This window comes from Cynoglossus semilaevis, chromosome 12, assembly GCF_000523025.1.
Source record: "Cynoglossus semilaevis isolate Cse_v1.0 chromosome 12, Cse_v1.0, whole genome shotgun sequence".
NCBI classification, from domain to species: Eukaryota; Metazoa; Chordata; class Actinopteri; order Pleuronectiformes; family Cynoglossidae; genus Cynoglossus; species Cynoglossus semilaevis.
The window spans coordinates 1656817-1680935 of record NC_024318.1 but is presented as its reverse complement, the minus strand read 5'-3'; the positions used below and the strand labels follow the sequence as shown (position 1 = coordinate 1680935).

General features: G+C 39.8%; 1 long non-coding RNA gene across 2 annotated transcripts in view; it reads left to right on the top strand.

Annotated features, from left to right (window-relative positions):
* Nucleotides 1-22702, top strand: part of LOC103386941 (uncharacterized) — a 24767-nt gene extending 2065 nt beyond the window's left edge. The window contains exons 2-8 of one of the 2 annotated variants that reach the window (XR_003051328.1): nucleotides 3258-3455; nucleotides 19320-19402; nucleotides 19635-19714; nucleotides 20129-20329; nucleotides 20402-20440; nucleotides 20519-20644; nucleotides 21214-22702. This is a non-coding gene — a long non-coding RNA (uncharacterized LOC103386941). Of the gene's footprint in view, nucleotides 1-3257; nucleotides 3456-8401; nucleotides 9811-19319; nucleotides 19403-19634; nucleotides 19715-20128; nucleotides 20330-20401; nucleotides 20441-20518; nucleotides 20645-21213 lie in introns of those variants that run through there. The other variant, XR_522363.3, reaches the window with a different exon arrangement.
* Nucleotides 22703-24119: the final 1417 nt, after the last annotated feature.

Below are 24119 nucleotides of genomic sequence, written 5' to 3'. Positions count from 1 at the left end.
GGTGGTGGTGGTGGTGGGGGTGTGGGTGGGGGCTTCCTCCCATCCCATCCCATCCCATCCTTTATCCCCACACGTCTCATGAAGTTCATGAAGATATTAGTTTAACGCGTCAACGATTTGTTGTAGAATAGTCATCATGTTTTATACAGACAACCGTAGACCACATACTGAAGAAGGTTGTCCTTCATGTCAAACATTGAGGCACAGACAGAAGAAAATGTCCTTTGATAATGACTCTCAGGCACACATGCTAATGCTAGCTGCTTCACTAACCTGTAGCATGTCTGTAGACCATGATGGATTCTGCAGCTGTGTCTCCTTTCTGCCACCTGAGTGAGTTTCAGAAGATGACTTTTCAAGATTCTCCTCTGCTGGGAAACGTCAGGCTGAGTCTCACATGCTGCTGCTGCTGCTGCTGCCGCTGCCGCCCTTTCACACAGCACTAGTTTTATTGCACTAATTAAAATCGGCTGCGTCTGACTTTATTTGCGGTAAACTCTGTAAATCCACAGGAAATATTAAGAGACATAAAAACAAAAGGAGGGAAAAGGAACTGAAGTGCTTCTTATTTTAAAGTTTCCACATTAATTTCACATTGTTTTCACACATGACAGTTTTTAAAACAGGCAGTTGATCTTTTCCCCACACATTTCCAGAAGTGACTTGACTCTTTGTTTGCTTGGATTAGTGGACGACTCAGACACTGGAATAAACTCTGAGGGAACAGAGTTTTCTTAGACTGAACTCAGTTACCTGTGAGACTGACGGTAGTCGGGACACAGTTTAGCAAAGTGAGCATATCTGCAGCTTATTAAAAAGAAAGAATGAAAACTTGGTAGTTGTGTTATTCAGAAAGTTTTTGTTGTGGCCTTCTTTTAATACAGCTCAGCCACAAATGCTGTTGAAGACAAAAGTCTGTCTGTGTATATGAAGCCAACTACACTGGATTTGGTCACGACATCGTGTTGTTTTTCTTTTTTTCAATTTTTTTTTATTCCTCCATAGCCAATCTTTAAAATTGATTTTCTTCTGTGTGAATGACTCTAGCCTCTTCCCAATTCATGATGTGGTTTTGTTGGAATCAGTTATCTCAGACTGCCGTAATGGACAAAATGATAATCATAAAATAATAATCATGGTAATCAGTTCCCCATTTCTGCCACTGGAGGGCTTTGCCACCTGAAGATTACAATGCTGTGGGACGATTCAACCTAACTAGGTGGACCATTCTACAAAAGTCTTTGTCACTGACACATGACAACAGCAGCTCGAGGAAAAGGAAGAGGAGGAGGAGGAGGTCAGAACCTTCAGCTCCCTCAGTCCCAGCTCTCTCCTCCTGTTTCCTCTGAAACATCTTCAAGAAGAAAAGAGAAGATCAAACATGGAGCTTGACCAGGATGGATCCATGGTTTCAGGTTTCAGAGCGACCCCCTCCCCCGTGTCAGAAAAGGATGTGAGTGTGGCGACAGAGCGGGAGCCAAGTCCTACATTCCAGACCAGTATTTTTAGTGTTGGCATTTAAACCTGGCAACACATCGAATGCCCATACCATGGTACTATTTCCTGTTCCTGCAAGAAGACCAAAAGTCCTAAGCTGTTATCAAAAAGAAGCTCCATGAACCAATGACAACGAGTCTCCTTGATGATTAGGTGACAGACTGTGGGTCACAGGATATGAATGTTATTCTTTATTATCTTTATGCCAAGTCTACAGCTTTTATTAATGTATGAATTGACCAAACATCAGCCACAGTTTAGTAATAAAACAGCTTCAATAAGAAAGGTATAAAATCCTTCCACATCATAATGTTGATTATTATTGACTTAAATTAATTTGGTCACCATGTCCAGGTCAGGGATCAAAATCATCATGTTCTACCAGATTAATAAAAATCCAGAACAAGAACACAAAACAGAAATCCACGATTCCCCGTCTTTGGTCAGAGACGACCTCTCTGCTGCGCCCTCTGCTGTGCGCCTGACAGCCGATGTTATTTGTGTTCCTGCTACAAGAGGATGGAATGCAACGACGCTCAGATGAATGAAGGCCACGACATGTCCACCATCTCATGAATGTAACTGGACTCTAGGGCAGAGAGACAGCCGCGGTCAGAGCCGCTCAGAAGAAAATTAAATTCACTTCAGTTTAATCCACACATTCTTGTGTTAAAAATCTGGAGGTTATTCTATTGATATCACTACAATATGTTTTATACAAAACTGAAAATTCAATTTTCAAATCCTTTTAATCTCCTTCAACAAAGTCCAGAGAAACAATGATAAAATCTGACATCATGGCTCTCCAGTCCGACTACAGGACTTGTATTTGATTAAGTCAAGAATACAAAACTGTTTAGATTCACTCCAATGACAACAAATGACCAGAAGAGGCAGCAGTGGGCTGTCCCTGTGAGCTAAAATTCTTATGGATTTTACCTCTAAAATCAGAGAGAAAACAAAAAAAAAACACCCTTTCCTTGTTTTATTCATAGATAAAACAACAGGTCAAGAAGAAAAATTAAAGTTGTGTGATTGTGTCTGTGAGTGTGTGACGGTGACGACAGCTGATCTGAGTCAAACCTCAGTCCATCCATCCATCCATCCATTTTCATCCGCTTATCCGTTACCGGGTCGCGGGGGCAGCAGTCGCCACCCAAATCACATTGCACCGTACCAAACCTTCCTGCGGGTGGTGAGTCCACTGGAATCAAACCTCAGTGTGTCTGTAAATAGTCGGCAGTGAGAATGAGGACAAAGACCTGAACAGTCCACACTGGTTATTTCACACATGTCCACTTTAGTACAGTCTAGTCCAGTCCAGTGTAGTCTAGTCCTGTCTAGTCTTCCCCTTGGTTCAAATACTTCATGGTCATTTCCCTTCACCGTAACCCTGAGGCGTCTTTACAGACAGTCAACAGCCATCTTGTTTTTAATGATATAAATGATTTGGAAAAATTACTGTAAATTAATTCAAACGAGTGAATTAGTAATATTATTACTCAGTTTCGTTGTACCCCATGTTACAATAGATAAAATTAAAAATACAATTAAAATAAAATAATAAAATAAAGACTAAAATTCTGTTCTAACAATTTGAGTTGAACTACTAATATTATTCATCTGACGTGTCGTTCTGTCGTTTTCACGCTGCGACATCGTTAGTGTGCAGCTCTGTGACCTTCATTCAGGCTTTTATTTTTCTTTCTGCGATGTTTATGACAAACTAACTGTTCAAGTGCTCTGCTAATCCTCCTCAGTCACATGACCTGGGAGCTCAGCAGCTCGGCGGACGATGCCGTGGACTTTCCACACGCAGGAGCTCCTGTGGTGACAGCGGCGGTGAAGGTGAGGACACACGTTTCCATAACAAGAACAACAGTGTGTGTTCACACCAACCACTTCCTGTCAGGTGTAAATTCTCTGTTGGAGCAGGTTCAGAGATGCCGCCCACTCATGTGAGTTTATCTTCTATTTTCCAAGCTCTGTATTTATTGTTGTGTCCAGATATTTCTTTGACAACCCAGGGTAATTCTTTTTACATTAACTTCTAGTTTCCTTTGGCAAATTTTAGTTTAGTTTTCATTATTTTTAGAAAATGTTATTCATTGTTTCTTTTCTTCTTCTTTTCACAAAATACTACTATACTATACTTCTACTTTTACCAAATTTCTGCATGTTTGACTTAACAGTAGACGATTTCTGAGCTTGTAGATGTTTTTTTGGCAAATTTCTAGCTAACGTTTAGCTATTTCTAGGATAACTTTAGTTGTGTTTAGCTAATTCAAATGAGTTTTAGCTCAGTTAGCACCATTTTGAAGCTAACATTGAGTCTTTTGTCTACTTCCTGATTACATTTTTGGACCTGGATTTGGAACTGATTTTGTTGGTTCACTTCATCTGACCACATTAGTCATTAATAATAATAATAATAATTAATAATATTACAGCGATGTCCAGTCTGTACTCCTCTGAAATGAACCATCTGTAAGAAATGTCATATTTATTTTCGATGGCTGATCCTGACATTTGGAGGCGATTGTTGTTGCTCTAAGTTTCCGTCAATTTCTGACCCAGTTGTTTAAATAACAGCTTAACTTTTTGTTGGCAGGGATTTTTTTTAACCCTGAGAAATAGATGATGGTTGGTTGAAAATTCTTGTGCTCAGTTTCAGTTATTTCCGTGCAACTTAAGATCTTTCTTTGTAAAATAAAATTCCAAAAGATTTGAAAAAAGGTGACACATTTCAGCTGGACTGCATGTGAACTTGTACAAATACATTTTTTAAAAACATAAGAAGTAAAAATTCACCTGAAAAAACTCACGTCCTCTTTAATGAAGTGGAGCTGCAGTTGTTCTTCGTTAAATGTAAATTACTGCTGCTGATTAAAACAGACCTGACAGTGACTCAGGCCAGTGATTTCAGTGCAGCTGTGATTTTTCTAAAATAGAACACATTTTTACCCAGGACACATGATTTACCACCTCTTTAATCCATAAATGTCTTTTTCTGCCCAAACATCTGCTTTGGGTAGAAATGTGGTAAATACTTCATCGTCAGACGACTCCTTCCATCCATCCACCCAGGAGGAAAAAAGATCTAGATTTAATGCAGTGAAAATATACTTTAATAATGACTAATTCATCCCCAATAAAAACCTTTTATAAATTAACTTAAATTTATTAACTGTACTGATCGTTAAACGTCTGTCGGCTGAGGTCGTATCAAGTGTACAGTATTAATACTACACATACACTTTAGTTTTATGTTCACTGTACTGCAGTTAAACTACTGCAGTGACTGAGTATTCAGTATCATGTTATATGGAAAGTGTTAAAAAGGTAAAAGTGGCTATTTAATAAAACAATACATTTAATAAAACAATACATTTAATAAAATAATACATTTAATAAAACTATTTTTTTTTCATTTTCCATATTTTTTGGTTGTTATTTTTTCCCCAAAATAAACACATTTTATTTATTTTGCTTGAAAAACCTTTTCAATAATTTAAGCTAACAGAAATCTTTTTATTGGAACATTTGGCTTTTTGCCTGTACATCAGGTTAGGTTGATACAGCTTTGCATACATTAACAGCTATTTTAACGAACGATTAATTTTTTTACATTTTCGAGTCAAATTAGTTGGAAGTTTTTGCTACATTGTACTTGTCATGATATTTACCCCATAAAGTTTCTTTTTTTATTGCTGGGCTGTGTTTACAGTCAGCAGAACAAATATATCATGTTTTTACATCCCACAGATTTCTGCTGTTCCAACCCTTGATGAAGGGAAAATATACTCATAAAACGAAGGTCTGTCAACAGTAGTTGTATTTTAAAAACCAAAAAGGCCAAAAAGCTAAATGAAACCTTCCAGACAAACACTGGGCACTACAACAATTTCAAATAAATAAAAGTCCCAGTTTGTTCAGATGATATAAAGAACAACATAAAGGGTTAGGGTCAGCAGCTTTATTAGTAAAAATAAGGGGCTTATGTACTCCAGCAAAACATTCTATCACAGTTTTATACCTGGAAGCTTCTGTTGTAAAAGTACTACTTTATTTTTGTAACATAATAACCTGTTGTACATGAGCAGTAACACACACGCAGAGTGAAACTGGTCTGGAAAATGAGTCAGGCTCATAAATCCTAACGTGCAGCGTCGTGGGTTTGGACCAAAGTAAACCTGTGACTGTGGAAGAAAAAAAAAGAAAAAAATTTACTACAGAGACACACACACACACACACACACACACACACACACACACACTAACTACTAACAAATACAGATGTTTGTCAAGGGGCCAAGGCAGCGTGTTCTCAATATGAGCAGCAGCAGCAGTAACAGCAGCAGCAGCAACAGCAGCAGCAGCAACAGTAACAGCAGCAGCAGCAGCAGCAACAGCAGCAGCAGCAGCAGTAACAGCAGCAGCAGCAGTAACAGCAGTAACAGCAGTAACAGCAGCAGTAACAGCAGCAGCAGCAACAGCAGTAACAGCAGCAACAGCAGCAGCAGCAACAGTAACAGCAGCAGTAACAGCAGTAACAGCAGCAGTAACAGCAGTAACAGCAGCAGCAGCAACAGTAACAGCAGCAGTAACAGCAGTAACAGCAGCAGTAACAGCAGTAACAGCAGCAGTAACAGCAGCAGCAGTAACAGCAGTAACAGCAGCAGTAACAGCAGCAGCAGTAACAGCAGCAACAGCAGTAACAGCAGCAGTAACAGCAGTAACAGCAGCAGCAGCAACAGTAACAGGAGCAGCAGTAACAGCAGCAGCAGCAACAGCAGCAGAAACAGCAGCAGCAGTAACAGCAGCAGCAACAGTAACAGCAGCAGCAGCAGCAGCAACAGCAGCAGCAGTAACAGCAGTAACAGCAGCAGCAGCAACAGCAGCAGCAGTAACAGCAGTAACAGCAGCAGCAGCAACAGTAACAGCAGCAGCAGCAACAGCAACAGGAGCAGCAGTAACAGCAGCAGCAGCAGTAACAGCAGTAACAGCAGTAACAGCAGTAACAGCAGTAACAGCAGTAACAGCAGCAGCAGCACATAAGCTGAAACAGCATCAGAAGCGTACAGTGGCAGCAGTAACATTAGCAGTAGCAGCATCTATAGCAGAAGCAGAAGCATCGGTTAAAAGTAGCAGCCAAAGACCCAACAACAAAGGCAGCGTCAACAGTTGCTTCAGCAGTGTACAGTAGCCAAAACAACTCTAGCCACACCAGTAGCAGCAGCAATGAATGACAGTAGCAACAGCATCAGAGGTTTCGACAGAGGGTAGTAGCAACAGCAGCTTTAGCATCATCGTTGTTACAGCACCAACTCATTAGCTTGATCAAACCTCCAGTCACCAGCCAACAGTGTCTTAGCTGCAGTTTAGCATCGGGAGCACAAGCTAACGACAGCTTAAGTAGCAGTGAACAGCAGCACCTGTCCCGTCTAGGGGTGGGACCCACATTTTGATTCTAAATGCTCATTTTACTCTGTCGTTCTAATTTCGTCACTCACTTGTGACACACGTCTTGTGACACCCTTAGGCTTGATTTAGCTTGAATTATTTTTCAAGAGCTCTATATGTAAAAGTGACCCAAAAAATATAAAACTTGCTAAGAGAAAAGAAAAACAATATAGATAAAAGACATAATAAACCAAACATTTTTTTACACATAATATAAACAACAAAACAACAGCCCAAAATTGAGAAAGAAGAAAAACAGATGAAATGTATTCAAGAGGTTAGCATACTTATTAGTGATCTAATAAATTGCTAAAAGTTAGCCAACAATGTAAGGGAGATGGCTAACAATAGGCCAAGATATCAGCCAATGAGCCAAAAAGTTCCATAAATAGAAGGAATGATGGAGAGAAAATGATCTGTTCTACATTCCAAACTAATTTCCTGAGAGCAAAGAAAACGTCCATCAATGCTGAACGTCCTCCCAATGACGTGCCATGATTGGACCTCCTCCTGGGCTCGGGACACTCCTGGTTCTACAGTTGGTTTTGCTGCTGAATGAAGACAGACTGAAACTTGATAAAGAAGGCCGGGGGAATAAAGGAACAGATGAAGGGCTCTGGAAAACTCTGAGCCAAAAAAAGGGAAACAGTATTTGGGTTTTTAGATGAAAAGACTTCCAGAGATGAGAAGTGATGCACACGTGGATCTGGATCTACTCTGTTCTTCTCTCTTTGTCCTCACCGGAGTTGAGGTTACAAACACTGGATGAAGTGATGCGAACGGTGCCAGTGGTTCAAAGTGTTAACAGCCCTTGACGGAAATAAAGGACCAGTCTCTAAATTTAAAGTCAGAAAAAAAACTTCTACACAGGTCTTTTAGATACAAGTAGCGTTTTATAGACTTTTACAGCTACAGTGTTACACTTCATACAGGATGGGAGGTTTCATGGTTTAAGTTTGATTAGGTTGATTTAGAATGGATTGATTTATTGATATGTTTCGTTTGGTGGAGAAATGGTAAATTGGTGCGCAGAAGAAAGGTAAATATTTGGGATAACGGTAGCCAGTAGGTAGGACAGTAGGAGATGGTAGACAGAAATCTGGGTGTAGATCAGTTGGGTGCTAGATAGGTTAGGGGTTGAAATTTGTATAACTTGCTTTGCCATATGCTTCCTAGGCTTTTAAACCACCTCACAGGCAGGCATGTGAGTTGTTAGTAACTAGTAGTAACTATCATAGGTAATAAAGTTACTCATCGTAGAGCGCTGATATGACGCTGATAAAATGAAAACTCATGCGGGCTGTATAAACTGGCCTGCAGGCCACGTGTCAAGGGTCACTCGTTCAGATTCTAGAACTCTCCAAATGAAACTCTGAGTGTGTGATGGTGAGGAAGTGTCCAATCCCTGACATACCTGCTGCTCTGCGTCTATATTTACCAGGTATTGGTTTGATATCCCACTCTCCCGATATGGCCTTCAAAGAGACAAGCATCAAGAGCCTGTGATGCCGACGGAGAGCCTTTGAAATCCAACGCTGTTACACGATGCTGTCGACTGGACTGTCCGTCATCCTGACACACTCATAAACAAGTGCTCCCACAGTGGGCAGAGCGGGACCCTTCTAGGTCTTTAACAAATACGCTGAAGCTGGGATCTTTGACGAGGATCAAATGTGTGCTAAACCTTTTTGCCACCGGCTGTTGGACAGAACTTTGTGTCTGGTTCTAATCCCTGGAAACTTTTACTCCAAGCACATTTTGGTTTGTACGTTTTTCCACCAGGAGATATTTCAGCATTTTTTTTGACTCTGTTCAATAACACAAAAGTCCTCTTAATCTCACTGTGAGCTACTTTATCACACGTGTCAGAGAGACTTTAGCAGGTTGGTTGTTTTTGCCAAAAGAAGAGAAAGAAAGGAAGTAGGAAAGGAGTTGAGTAATGAAGGCAGGTAAACCCAGAGGTCCAAAGTAGGTACTGCAGGTCTGCTTTTGGGTTGATATTATTTGGTTTCCAGTGCTTAAGAATAGCATCTAAGTTAGTGTCTACTCTATGTAGGTGGCAATTAGGTGGTAAAGATGTCATTTGGTTGGTTTGTAAGCAGGTAAATCATTTGGTTGATAGTCTGGTTGATTATTCCGCAGGAATATAAACTGTCACTTATGCAGAGACAAAGGCAAAAAAAACCCAAACAAACCCTTAACATGGCTAGTAGCTAGATGCTGTACGTAAGTCGATTGGCTGGAAGATAAGTTAGTAGATATCAGATACTGTTTTGTTGGTTAGTTGTATTGTCTACACTTCTTTTTTGTTGGGAGGAATCTGTTTTGGATTTTAAATACAACAAACAAACTGAATGGCTGACAGATAACTTTACAATGTGTTTACACCTTCAATAACATACATAAGACAACGTGTGGTATTCCCTTACCAAAGATGAGTAACACATATCTAAAACTGCAGCTAGAATGACAACAGAGTTTAGGAGCCTGAAATAAATGTTAAACTGTCAAATATGATGAATTTGCTGGACTCTGCCTCATTTATCATTAAGCACTAATCTGTTGAACTGGCTTCATAAGCCGTCTAATGTTCTCCCGAGATGGTTGGACAGCTTTGTTTTCCAGTGTCGGATAAAAGGCCCTGGTGTCCAACTTCTCCGTCCTAATGGTGAAATATTCAACAGCCACTTTTTCTTTCCAGCTGAAGAGTGAAGAAAAAAACTGAGCCAGAAACTCACTTCTCCAGCCAACTCTCTTTTTTTTTATTTGTTATGCTATTCATTTTGATAATTTCCATGTGTGGGGCCGCAACCCAGTTTAGCCCGATGTAAAGTGCACATTGAAGAGAAAGTGAAAAAATATGTTGGCATTGTTTTGCTAGCACGAGACTGTGTTTGTAAGATCATTAAATAAAGTTAAATTAGTACAAATGATTAATTATGTCATGGATTTGAACAACTTATGTAAATGAGTGTCAGTTAATAAAAGTTTACTAATCTAGTAGCTTAGAGCGAGTTAACTCAGGTCAGAGGATGTTAGTCCTTGAATGCTTCTGAGGTCATTAGCTGAGAAGCAAACAATTGAACTTGGTTGGTCACTGCAGATCATCACAGGAGAAAGTCTCCAGTGAAGTGGATCAGAGGAGGTTGGCGTGTCAGAAAGTGTACATGATGGATCTGATGAATGAGCTTAGCTTAACTGTACTTCTGTTCAGGAGGTGACATTAGACATCAGTTAAAGTTAGTGTTAGCTACAAATATCTGGAGCTGTTTTTCCTTAGATTCACTTTGATTTCTGTCCACACTCTGAAGTGTTGTTTTAAGCCCTGTGTTGTATCACATCCATCCATTTCATTTCTGTCCAATCCAGTCCAACAGACCGACTCCAATCCTGTCATCACTAAATCATTCACTTTCAGCCTCTCATATTATAACAGGAAACTTTTGCGTTTTTCAGATCTCTCAGCCAAAAAACATTGAAGCTCTTTGTTCAATGGTTCCTGTTCCTAAAACCCCTGCCCAGACAATGGAGTCACAACAAGAAGGCAAGAGTCAAGTGAGATTTAACTCAGTAGCTCAGACTTCTGTCTAAGGTCAATGCCCATCACACATGCAGTTCAAATATATTTGAGGTTCAAGGCCAATTTCATGTTCCACCTGTACAGTCTCTAGTCAGGACATCCTGTTGTTCTCAAAGTCCAAGGATGATTTTGATTTGTAATATTTGGCAGAGAGTTCAATATCTTTTAGTCACTGGTGCCAACAGTGAAACATAAAAACTGGAGACATGGTAGCGCCTCCTGTGAAGTGCACCACCCATATTTCACCTGTCTTATTTTGCATTGACAGTGCGTATCGTTTGGTGACCTCTAGTGTGAACTGACTTTAACCAGTAAGTTAAAAAAAATAAAAAAATTACACTACATTAAATGACACTCATGACACTCTTGTGCTCAATCTGTTCAAAATGGAAGTTAGCCAGAAGCGCAGAAACGACCATTAGCCATAAAATCTGAAGACACTTGTACATTGACTCCACATGTGTCAGGAGGGCAGGGCGTGTCAGCGCCGCGCCTCGTATAAAATCTTTTTGAAGCTTCATGTTATTGGAGAGAAGTGCCCTCATGGTCCCAGCTTGTCGTTAGAAAGGAGCCGCCACGGAGTGACTGGTTCTCCGCAGGTGTCTGCTGATTGACGTGATGGCGGGACTCGGGCCCAACATTATCTCATGGAACTGAGCTCGTTAGAGGCCGTCGGGTCCAGCAGATCTGGAGTCAGTGTGAGGTGAAGCTGAAACTGGTTTTTGTCAAGAGCCGACGATGAGAAGTGATCTGTAGAAGTCTGGTCTTTGATTGGAACACAGGAACAAAGAAGGCTAAAGAACGTTGAAGGTGTGTGTGTGTGTGTGGGGGTGTGTGTGTGTGTGTGTGTGTTGATCTTATCCCAGCTGGTGCTGCATTAGAAAAGACAAACACTATCAAACACACAGATGCAGCCGGCGCTGCTGCTGTAAATGACCCTTCAGTTTTTTACCTATTACTAGTTTTTAACATCAAAGTATGAGTCACAGGATCAAAGGCAAACGTTTGCTCAGTGAGATCAATCCTATAAACCTTTAAATTCTATTATTTCTTCTCTTTACAGGCTTTTTGTTCCTGTTATTCATTTTGTGTAGAAGTGTGTTTTCTCGTACACTTTGTTACTGCGTTCAACAGGAAGTATTTTCAAAAGGTCAACTCTGAGTTCTCTCTCCCTTGGGACGTTTATGTGATTTTTTTTTTTTAGCCTTGTAAAAATGTGTATTTGGTTTTATGCAGGACTGAAATAACTTATCCCAATCGTATTACTGAGAGTAAGAAAACATCATCTTCAATAAATCTTCTGCAAAGTTTCAAACTTTGCTCTAAATAAGAGTGTCCTTCAGTCAGATTGATCTGATTCTGGATTAAAATAAACATCCTGATGGATTTAACTGTTCTCCTGTTTAAATGTCATTTTGGATCACGTCGAATATATAACTATATTTGTGTGTGTGTGTGTGCGTGTAGTTTGTTCCTTGTACATTGAAATGACTCCTCCAGACACATGAATTTTGGAAATGTTGCATTCTGTGTTGGTCACAGATGTTAAAGGACTCTGTGGATAAACCTCTGCAGATGACTATTCTGTGCCACCGTGAAATAAAATAAAAAAGGAAACAACGTCAGAGCTGGGTCCTCCCATTTTAAGAAATGTAAAATTTCCTAAAATCTTCTACCAGGTCTAAAAGAATGATAATCAAAAACCAAGATGACATCAAACAAATATAGTTTATGACAAGTAAAAGGTAACTGTTCACAAACTGACATCATCCCACTCAGCAGTATCTTCCCAGTGATCCCACAGTGACTCAGCAGTTTCTCAGCAGTGACTCTGCAGTTTTTGACTATTGAAAAGTAACAAACTGCGTTTTCCCAGGTTGGTGACATGAAGTAATTTATTATTAACCTTCTACTTTTCTATAGTAAATGGTGATATGAAGCAGAATATTCTCCACGTTCTGTTAAACGTTCCTCTACCACAGCAGTGACCCACTGCTTCAGATCCCGCCCATCTTCCCCCAACACTCTAATTATGTCTCGCTAATGTTTTCAAAGGGATATTTTCTCTTTGAGAAAACCTCACTTGTCACTTTTGAAGGAGACATGTTTTTTTTCTGTAGCTGGTCTGTGTAGAGGAGGACGATGAAGGTTCAAAACCCAGAGACGGCCTCCTGCCCTTTGAACAAAAACTACACCCAGTCTTTAATTTAGAAATAATAAATAGTAATGCTAATAATGTTTTTTAGTCGACGAATGGTGAACCGTTTAAAAAAGGTTCTTTTCATTTCAGCTATAGAGTTCATTATTATTAACTGTCATACAAACGTTGGTTTTGCAGTTAAAAAATATCTTAAGAATTTTCAGAAAGAACCTGCTGTTAAAAATCCTTTCCTGACAGGAAACTCAGTATTTCGGAAATTGGTCATTTTAGTTGCTAACTCACCACCATCAGTTAGTTAAATAGAATAGGTAATGATGGTAAAGTTTGAAATGTGCTGCTAAAAGAAAGAAGATGAATGAAACTACATCATTATCTGCCCGTTGTTGATAACGTCAGGATTCTGGGCCTCGTTTGGAAACAAACAACCGCACAGCAGTGGTTGACTGACCGCTGCCTCCGTCAGTCAGTTTTCATGTTTTTGTGCGACTGAAGTGAGTTATTATGAATTAAGACTTTATAACACACATCAGCCGTTGACGCACTTCCCACGAACCCTTACCCTGTTCTGAAGTCATGTTTATCAAAACATTCTAATTATTATCATATTATCATATTATTATTATTATTATTATATTAACAACAACAACACTTTTTTGATGCTCTGTATTTTTCTGTACTCTGTCTACAGTAAACACTGTGAGACGAGACGATGAGAACGTTTTACTACTTTAATCTCGATGCTGCATAAAAAAAAATCATTTTCCAAAGAAAGCTTAAAGGACAGCCAATGATTGGAGTTTATGTACAACACTGAGGTGGTTTTATTTAGTCCAGAACTAAAGAGGGTCTATGGTGGGCCATACTGTATGCCCACTGATCCAAAGGAAGTTTCTCGCTGAACAGAAAATAGAAACTTAGAAAACAAGCCATGTATGGCTTAAGATGTTTGGAACTAAAGTGGAGCAAAACTGTTTTAAGCACCGAAAGTAGAAGAGAAAAAGTTCAGCTCATGGTCTTTGAATGTCAGAGAGCTTGAAAACATAATGTAAAGTAAATCCCAGGAGATGTTTTGGGTATCAGATTCAGGACACAGAGGCTTGGTTTTCTCATGAAGCACTTTTACGACACAGGGACAATGACAGACTGTTTTATAACCAGCATAACTTTTGATTGGCATCCATTATGTTTGGTCATAATCGTGATGGGAAAAAAGGCTGGGAGATTATGAAGGTCCATATGGTCACATATACAGTACGGTACAGTACAGTACAGTGTGGTACAGTACAGTACAGTCGTCACAGAGAAAGTTAGAGTTAAGACATAGAGAAAATATTATTTTTAATCTGACAGTACATGCCAGTACATCAACACCTGTTGCTGCCTCGTGTGGCGAGCTTATGTCACTAAAATAAAACTAAATTTGGTTCCTAACCATAAGTCACAAAGTAAAAAAGTGTGAAATAATAGATGCAGGTGAGTTTGACCTTAAACTAAATGATGACAACTTCTCTATACGATGGACTGACAAACTGTCCATATTAGATAGCTAGGATTGGCTGCAGCGTCACTTGTAACCATGAGAGGGAAGAAGCAGTAGAGACATATAACATATATAACATATAGGGGCACTGGTGCTTAAGGAAGCGGACTTGGGTCCAGAAGGTTGCAGGTTCGGATCCACCAGCTGCTAAGTTACCACCGTCCTCCCACACTGCTCTCTGGGCGCTCAAAAAGCTGCCCACAGCTGAGGTCACATTTGGTTGTGTGCAGTGATGTACAGTATGTCACAATGACAAGGAGTTCACTTTCCTTCCTTCCTTTCTAATATACAGTTATATATGATATTCTTAATTCAATTAATATTCAATCATTAACATTAACAAAAGTATCTTGTTTTATTTCATATCAAGAAAAGATTGTTGACAAAGTGAAAATTATTACGCTGTCATCAACCTCATGGTTAGTCCACGATTCAGTGCTGAGTAAACAAACGTGTCATCATTTGAACATAGCTAATGTCATCAGCTGCTGACTCATCGAAAGATGAAGGCTGAAAACCTGAAGCATCATCTAATGAAACACACACACACACACACACTCTCTCTCATTATTTTTCAGATTTCCCAACAAAACCAATGTGTGTGTTGACTGGGAAGTCTGCAGACCATGTGGGGAGAGGTCAGGGTTCTGTGGGGTCAGGAGGCAGATGAGTTCATACACCAACAACTAAAGTCAGACGCAGGTCGCCACCTTTGTTGTCCTGTATCTGAGAACCAGACCACAGTCCATGTTGGACTCGTTTCATATGGTTTTTACAAGGCTCTGGTCCAGCATAGACCAGTATTAAAAGGGCGTCCTGAGATCCAATTACCAGGGATCTGTGGTCAGAGGTGGAGAACGTTAAGAACAACTGTTCGCACCTGGTATTTAAATGTGTCCTGGATGTTGGCACCAGTATCAAACACCAGAACCTATGCTGTGAAAACCATCTCTCTGCGTCTGTGAGCATCTCAGTCTCTCAGGTCGTTTCCATCCTCAGAAGTTTGGTTGGATTTCTTCAAGAAAGGACAATGATGTGAGAAGGTTAAAGAATGCTGAGATATTGTAGATGTTGGTTAGATCAGACATATACTTAACAACAGCACCTGATGAACACAAACCACATGACTTGGCCAAGCAGTTAAAGCCAACTTGTCAAACTTTTGCAGCGTTCTGGTCTTTTTTTCCAATCCAATCTCCAATCTGCTTTCTTCAGTATTTTGACACTGTGGTTGACTGATTGATTGGTTGATTGATTGATTAATTGATTGATTGATTGATTAATTGTAATTGACAGCTGAGACAATCCAACATAAGCTCGTTTATATAAAAAAGTTTCTCGTCTGTGTCTGCCTTCATCACTTACTGTTGACTGTCAATCATCATGATGATGATGATGATGGTGATGGTGATGATGATGGTGATGATAATGACGGTGAGAGAAAATAGATTCTTCTCTGAGCCTACTGAAGATTCTCAGGTCTCTTTGTTGTGTCTCACAGTGTGTCTCCCACTCTCACCCCTGACACCCACACGCACTCAAGCTGTTTTCACTTTCAGTGGAAAATCTCTCGCTGTTTGAAGCTGCGGTGGAAAAGATTCAGCCAACAGTTAAAGTCCCGATGTAACATTTTCCCTCCAGGATGTGATAGTGAACGTAGCGCTGGTGTTCCTGCAGACGCTGCCGCTGCAGCCGTGCTCCACAGCTGACACACATCATAACAACACGCCACCATGGCCCGTGTTTACCTCGAGGACTCTGATTGGGCGAGGCCTGGTTCTCATCATCGTGTCTGTTCTTTGTGACTCAGCTAATCCCACAATTAGCTGGGAGTCCACTAACACAGGGCTGCATGAGCAAGGCATTAGTCCAGAGTGAATTTAAAACAGGTGCACATTAAAAAAGACATCAACATCTGAGACGTGGAGTAATGTCCACAGAGTCTTTTATGGTCATGAGCTGTGGGCAACGACCCAGAGACATCACCCTCAGATGACTCATTGGCCACTGCAGCACCGGGGCCTGAAGGAAAGGCAGCAGACCAGAAATCACTTTTAGCTTGTTCCTTTTTCAGGTGGTGGCCACAGGGGGTCGCCACAAAAGTGGTCCGCTTAGGTATTTGACCCGTTTTACATCAGATGCCCTTGATGATGCAACACAATCTGGGATGTGGAAATTGGGTGATGTCCAGGAAAGCTTCTGTTCAAAGGCTGGGGAGTCCACTGCAACCCTCACCCCCATCCACCCCCCACCCCTCACCAAGATGTCAAACAAAGTCAAAAAATCTTTTTAAAAATATGTAAACCAGTTCTCTTTCAAAATTCCTGTCTTTAACTATAGTGAACAAAACTCCAAACTAAACCAACAAAACTAAGTCTTGGTTTAATATTGGCACCAATTCCTGCAGAGAAAACACTGATATTCCACCGATATTCCAACTGAATTTCAATGAAACCAACGTTCATTTTTATATATTTTTTTTTTTACCAACATTTCTTTGTAGAAAATCTCTCCACTTGGCAATAATCACCATTAGCTTTAGCTGGTGCACAGCAAAGAAAAGATCATTCCAGGATGAATCCCATGGTTTCTTTTTTTTATCATTCCCAAATCGGTAGAACACTTCCGGCAGATTTAGTAACGAGCCTGACAGTTTGAGCCACCTTCAGTCCATAAAAAGCACAGGAAGTCCTTCCTCCAGGATGACCTGAGCTCCCCCACCTGTCCGCTCTCCAGCAGCTGTCTTTCCTTTGTTCAGGTGGATTGTTTTTCACAGCCTCAAGTGGTGTGTGGGACTGGGATTCCTTCTCTCCTCGTCCTGATGGACTTTACAGGTTGGGGAATCTCACTGGTGAAAGAAAAAAGCAAGTGGAGCGGTCGCTCACGCAGCCACTGGGAATCTCTTTTCTATCTCCTCTCCTCCTTTGTCAACACTTAAACCAGTTAGTCTTTGGTTACCACAGCCGTCAGTCAGCCGACTCAGAAAGTTGGTGCTGATTATTTCACTTCCTGTCTGTCTGTTTCTGTGAGATTTATTGGTTTACCTACAGCCTTTCACTCTACATTTAACTACAAGACCTTTTACGACATCAAACATAAGGAAACTTTATGACCAGTGGTGTTTGAAAAATACAAAACAGATGCAGAGAGCAATAAATATTGGAATCACCTCTGTGATTGGCTCAATGATGTGGTTTGGTTTCCAATAACTGCGACTTTGTCAGTTGCATCAATTTTGTACATTTTTGTCAAATTCATGTCTGAAAAATGCAAAAAGTCATTTGGTAAATCATAGGCAGAATTTGGAATTTAAAAAAAAAAAAACTGAGCAGCAAATGTCTTTAAAATACAATGTATAGATTTATATCAGCGAGACGGAATGACTAATTTCAGGCACCAGTTAAACCAGCAGTTAAACCAGCAGTTTAACCAGCAGTTTAACCAGCAGTTAAACCAGCAGTTAAACCAGCAGTTTAACCAGCAGTTTAACCAGCAGTTAAACCAGCAGTTAAACCAGCAGTTTAACCAGCAGTTTAACCAGCTGCTCCTTGTTTTTCATGAGTTAAAATAGCTCTTGGTGTTTGGTGCATGAGCACAGCCTTGGTTTGACAGAACATTATGACTTTTATTTTAGACTTTTTTTGGTTCACCAATCATCTGGCTAATTTGAACTATTGTTCCCCTTTCCTTCCTCTTGGTTCACCAATCATCTGGCTAATTTGAACTATTGTTCCCCTTTCCAGCTAAGTTTTTGCAGCTAATTTTGTGTTTATAATTTTGAAATTAATGTAATTAATTTGTACTTCACTAGTTCTGTACTGTGGGTAACTCAAAGTTATTATTTTTTGGGCAGGTGTTTGTGCAGAGCAGGTGCAGGTGAGTGTAGGAGACAGTGTTGGTGGTTTTGGGTTCAACCCCGGTCACCTTCATCACCTCTGTGGTTGTTCATCATCAACATTTACGTCTGGACACTTTCATTTGATCAAAGTCAAGGCCGGACTTCGTCCTGTGGAGATAATATGAACCATGTCCACTAGCTGCTCCTCCAATGTGATACACACACACACACACACACACACACACACGCAGTACACAGTGGCTGGATCCACCAGAGACAGAAACATGAAACTAATCCCTGTGGACAAAGGCCATTATTCCAGAGCAGAAACAGGATCCACACAAGAACATAAGTCAAGTGTAAATAAAGTCCACCTTAAGACGGGAGCAGAGAGGGTCAGCTGGAGGTCACAGTCTCAGAACACCAGTGTGAATCCGTTTGTTTCACCACTGGGTCAGTCTGTAGTACGACTGACTTCAGAAGGTTAGTGAAGATCACTAGCTACAGGTTAGCTAAAAATGAATTACATAATTACAACCACATGCTCACCGAGCGACTGCTGCACGCTCTGAAACGCTGTGGCCTGTCGTGTCTTGATTCACATCCGTCCACGCTGCCCCTTGACGCTGACGGCCCTTGTATTTATCGTCTTCATCATCTTCATCGTCTTCCTCTGCAAAGGTCATAGATGAAATGGGTGAGAGATTGTGGGAGGCAGGTGGAGTGAAGGAAGAGAGATTTACTATGAGATAAAACAACTCTGTCATAATAAGTGTTGAAATGAGTTATTTTTGAAAAGATTTTCAATATAATAATAATCAGTTTGATAAAAATTGTATTTGTTAAAATTTATTCTAGAGAAAAAAGAAAATGTAAAACAACAACAGCATCAGTTAGATGAGATGTTTATATATTTGTCATTAACATGGTTCTTAAATCTACATCTAGACTCTAAAAACATTTTAAATATATATAAAAAAAATCATTAAAAAAACATTTAACATTTGCTACAAATACAGCAAATATTTGACCCCAAGTAGCCGAAGGTTAGCCACAAAGACGGATCAAATGTATTCAAATATAGTTAAAAAAAAATTCTATTCTGTAAAAGCTAATGTGTAAACTAAGCAATAAGATGAGGTGGAATTTAAAGGAAAACTAGAACAAATCCAGATACTTGACAACTTCACTTCCCCTGAAATGAATTTTTTAATTTCTTTTCCTGATCTCGTCCTTACAGCTGTGCTGTTGGTCCTCTTGTCTTCTTCCTGTTTCTCTGATAACTACCAGATGATGAAGCAGAGCTAAGGTCCCACTGATGCTGTGAGTGACAGATCCACTGATAATCCCACTCACTCACTCACTCACTCTCACTGCTGTATTTGATGGAACAGGAAGTCATTTTGTCTGAGAGAAAAAGCTGTAACACTGGAGGTGGAGAATGACAGTTCTCTGAAGAATTTTTCTGATTTCTTGCCGAGAACTTTTTTATAGTCTTCTGTTTTCATTGGAGCTGCATTAACGTGGATCCCCGTGGTCTCCTTTATTTCTTCAGTCCTGATTCTCACCATTTCTGAGAGAAATTCAGACGCCATGGTCAGTGAAGCATCAGGTCCAGAATGGTTAAAACAATCTGTGAGTTTAAGATACACTGTCAAAAGTATCATTGTGATATAATGAAAAATTGTGATATAATGAAAAAATTGGATAGCTGTAATTTAAGATGCTAGCTTAGAATTAGCTTCTAGAAGTTTTGTAACTATAATTCCATAAATACATTTCTCCATCAGTTTTAAAAAGATTCAACATTGGCATCAATTATTTCCATTTCTAATGTTTAGCATAGTGTGGCTAACAGAAATGTTTGTTATGAGGTCCGTTTCATTCTCAATGAAAAGGTTAGAAATTATAGCATAGAGACATTTTACCTATGAACCTCCTTTATTGCCCCCAGACCCATCGCCCATTTGGTTTTTGTCACCTGGTTAGTGAAGAAAGGAAGTCACCGCTGACCCACACTGCTACATCTATGACCTGTCTTTCTTTCAGGCATGAAACGAGGCATACCTGATTTTCTCCATGACTGATGGTGGCCCTCCCCCCCCCCCCCCCCCACACCTCTGCCACTGATGATGGTCTGAGCTGTGACCATGTCCAGGAAGCAATTTAGCAGGACCTAAAAAGTCCTGACAAAAACGAGGGGCCCTCAGGTCAAAGGCTCACATATTTCCACCCTGGATGAACTTCGACGTAGATATCTACAGTACCCCCCCTCCCCAACCCCCATCGACGAACCCTGAACTGAACTCTTTTCATCAACAGGACGTTTGGGAGATTTTAGTTCCACAAAACCAAAAATCTGTACGTAAAAAAAATAGGGTTCGTGTTTGACCATGTGGGACGTTGACTTTAAAGGTTTTTTTTTCTGTTTCCTGTCAGAAAATAACAGGACAACAATATCATTGGCTGAAAATTCCACTGGTGCAAGAACTGGGACCTAAACCCTAACAGTTCCTCTCAGCACTCACAGAACCGATGTTCTCTGACTGTGACGTTAAGCTAACGGTGAGTACTAGAATGTTCTGTCGCAGACACTGTGAAATAATAAGTGAAGAGTTATTTTGTTTTTCCCATCAGCCCTGATGCTCAACAACAGAAAGTGATTTGTTCTGTTCTCTGTGCTACCACCGTCAACATAAACTCATAACATCCCGTTTTATATTTATTTTTACAGATTTTTGTTGCTTCTCTATTTAATGTAGATCACTTACAGTAAATCAAAGTTAATTTAGCCTTAAGACGGGTTAAATTTAGCCTAGTTAAAGTTAGCCACAGTAGTTGATTATTCATGAACAACAAACATTAGGATTGGAAAGTTTTTGTTTTAGCCAAAAAATGGTGATATTGAAAACTTTCAGGCAGACATGGCTAATCATAACGTTTAGCTCCAAAATGTAGCAAGATGCTAAAATCTGAAGAATGTCAAAAATAAAAAAAGATAAAATGAGGTGAAGTGTAATTAATCAGTGATTGATCAGTGTTCTCTCAGCTCTGCCCTTCACTGCTGCCTGACTCCCCCTCAGTTTGACCTCTCACCCCTCCCTCCTGTGTTTGCCCTGCTCTTTGTCTTTCAGGTAATCAGCCGCATTATTTACACCTGTTCCCGTTGTTCTTCAGTTTCTGTTTTTGGTGAGTTCATGTGTGTGAAGTCCACCACGTGCACAGTCACCAACAATGAACAGCATAAAGGTGAGTTAAGTTTAATTCCAGAGAACGCCCCCTACAGTTGTTAGATTAATATTTTAGTCTTTCTTCTTCTTCTGTGTGTGTGGATTTTCACCAAACCGTTCATTAATCTTCATTCAGTCCAATTTTATGGAATAATTATTGCCAAAAACTAGGCATTACTCTGAGTTACTGTAAAAAAGAATGAAAACTAAATACTCCAAAGGAATGATGACAGAGGATTTCTCTGGGCCGTCAGTTTAAATACTCGTTTATTTTTCTAGCAGTCCTGCCAAATACTGCTTTATTTAATCATTTGAAATAAGAAAAGAAAAATGTCTTTCCTGTGTGACCTCAAATGAAACAAACAAAGAGTTTCTCAGTGGTTCGTTTATGTTCTCGAGCCTCTCCAACATTTCTGACTGTAAATCAACCTCTGAAAGTCTGGGAAATAAATTCTCTGACCAATTTTGTCAAGTGTAGAAGAGATTTGTGGGCTAAAACGCAATCATGCACGACTCCAGTGATGCTAGCAGAGACCTGGAGTTGGTTCATGACAGAAGGCGGAGGCAGAGCCGAGGCGTGAGGTTTTATCGTGGATGAAATGGAAAACTTGAAAAATTAAGCTAAAATCTTGTCATCCTAATTCACCAACAAAGCCAATCTACTTCTTCTATTTCTACCTGATATTTTCCCTTGTCTGTTTTACATTTGTAAAGTTCTGGTCGAAGTAGTGAAAAATTATTATCACTTCATAATGAACAACATGTTCAGCAGTGAATGATTGTTTGTAAATCCAGAAATATCCTGGTGCCCACATGATTCTGTTCTGCTGTTTTGGTGATTGGTTTATTTTCCCAGTGTAACTTCTTCTTCGACTGCTGTTTATTTTAATAGTGGTTTCAACGTGGTGTGTTTGTTCTGGGTGAATTTAAAAAGAGTGAAACAATAACAGAACCAGTCAGTCAGTCCTGCTGGACCTTCCTTTAGACTCAAATTCTTAATGAACCTTTCAAACAAACTTGGAGAACCACCGTCCAGAACATTCCCTTGCTCTTTGATGCCATCGTTTTGAGTCTCAACATGAACAAAGGAACTCTAATTTTACTCTTCAGTTTCTTCACTGTACTTGTACCAGCTCATGGTTCTTGTGCCAACTGACACTAAGGTCAGCGATTGTCATGTTCCAAAATTGCCCAGGCCTTTGATGTGGACATAGCTGTGCAGACTTTGATGTTTGATCCCCAACATAACCTGAATCCACTGATGATTACCAAGAAAACAGAATGAATCTTTTAGCTGAGAGAATTCCTCAATTCCTTTAACAGTGGCCTGTGTCATTAAGGTCTAATGTTTTCCTCATGTGTTTATGACTTTAATGTACCAGGAAAACAACGGGGAGTTATGACTTTAATGTACCAGGAAAACAACGCCTGAAAACAATCGCCTGAAAATGAAACCGTTAACTCTCGTCTACACAAACTTTTCTCCCCCTGTAAACACAATTATTAGTCTCTGTTTTATCTGCAGTTTTCCACCATTAACAAGTCTTCAGAAGAATGCATTCATCTTCCTGTTAAAACCCTGGAACTGGTCCAGAGCTGCGTCACTGTTCAGACCCTGTCGTTTACGGTACCATTTCAATATGTTCATGTTTCTTCAGTCTCAACACAAAGACCAACCATCAGTGTGTGAAAATCAATATCAACAATCAAAGAACAGAAGAGTTTATCAAACACAGAAAATCTAAAAAAAAGAAAAAAGAATAAGGAATATTCTTAAAACACTGGCCACAACAAAGGAGCAGGTGAAGTTCAAAGGAACCAAACAACTGAACCAAGCATAAAAGTCTGGACAAAAGGCAACCAAAACAAAACTCTCTTGTATTGACATACAGTGTTAAACAGCCCTTAACAAAATAAAGATTTTTAAACTTTGAATTAAATGTCCTTAAAGTCAATCAAAGAACTCAACCAAGCCATTCAGCAGATTTAAAAAATCTCCAGATTAGCTAACAAGCTAAACTGCTCTCACCTTTGTTTACAAGACTTTGAATTAAACTAAACTAACCTTAAACAAATATTACCTTTGCCCTCAAATAAAGTTTACAATAACTTAACCTAAGCTAACTAGCTTAGATTCAATTATTTAGGCAATTTATGCAAAGCTATTTAGCCATTTAGGCTAAAGTATAACAGATTAGTGACATCTGCTCTTTGTTTAAAAACCACTGTCAACCAACTGTACATGAACTCTGAATTTATGTGGGTGGAGCCACACATACACATACTTTAGTGTCGTTGGTATCAAAGGGTATTTTTAACTTCAAATGAAGTGTTACAGCACACACACACACACACACACACACAGGTTCTGGCTTCACCTCAGTGTGACGACGGACTGCGATCTGACCTACAGTTTCAACATGTTTACTGTCTGTGTATCTAACAGGAAATCCCACTTATTGACACAAGGTCTCAGGAAATCCAATGTTTGTCCCTTGTTTTTGTAACAGTGTCTCGGACACGTCACGTCAGCTCTTCCACGGATTCTTTTCAGGCCCAGAAGTTATCGGTCTTAGTCTCACTTCTGATAGGCTGATAATTTTCAGTTGAGGGTCTTTCTGTGAAAACAAAAGGTGGCATTGACTTGTCTGTTCAGAGACAATGAGCTGATTATTCTGTATGAAGAGTTCAAGGACACTGAAGAGGTCGTGGTTTCCTCTCAGACTTCAACAATGTCTGATTTTGTCTTCTACACCAAAAATAGTTTTTTTCAGCAGTGTTGGAGAAAATATTAAAACCAACCAAGTCCA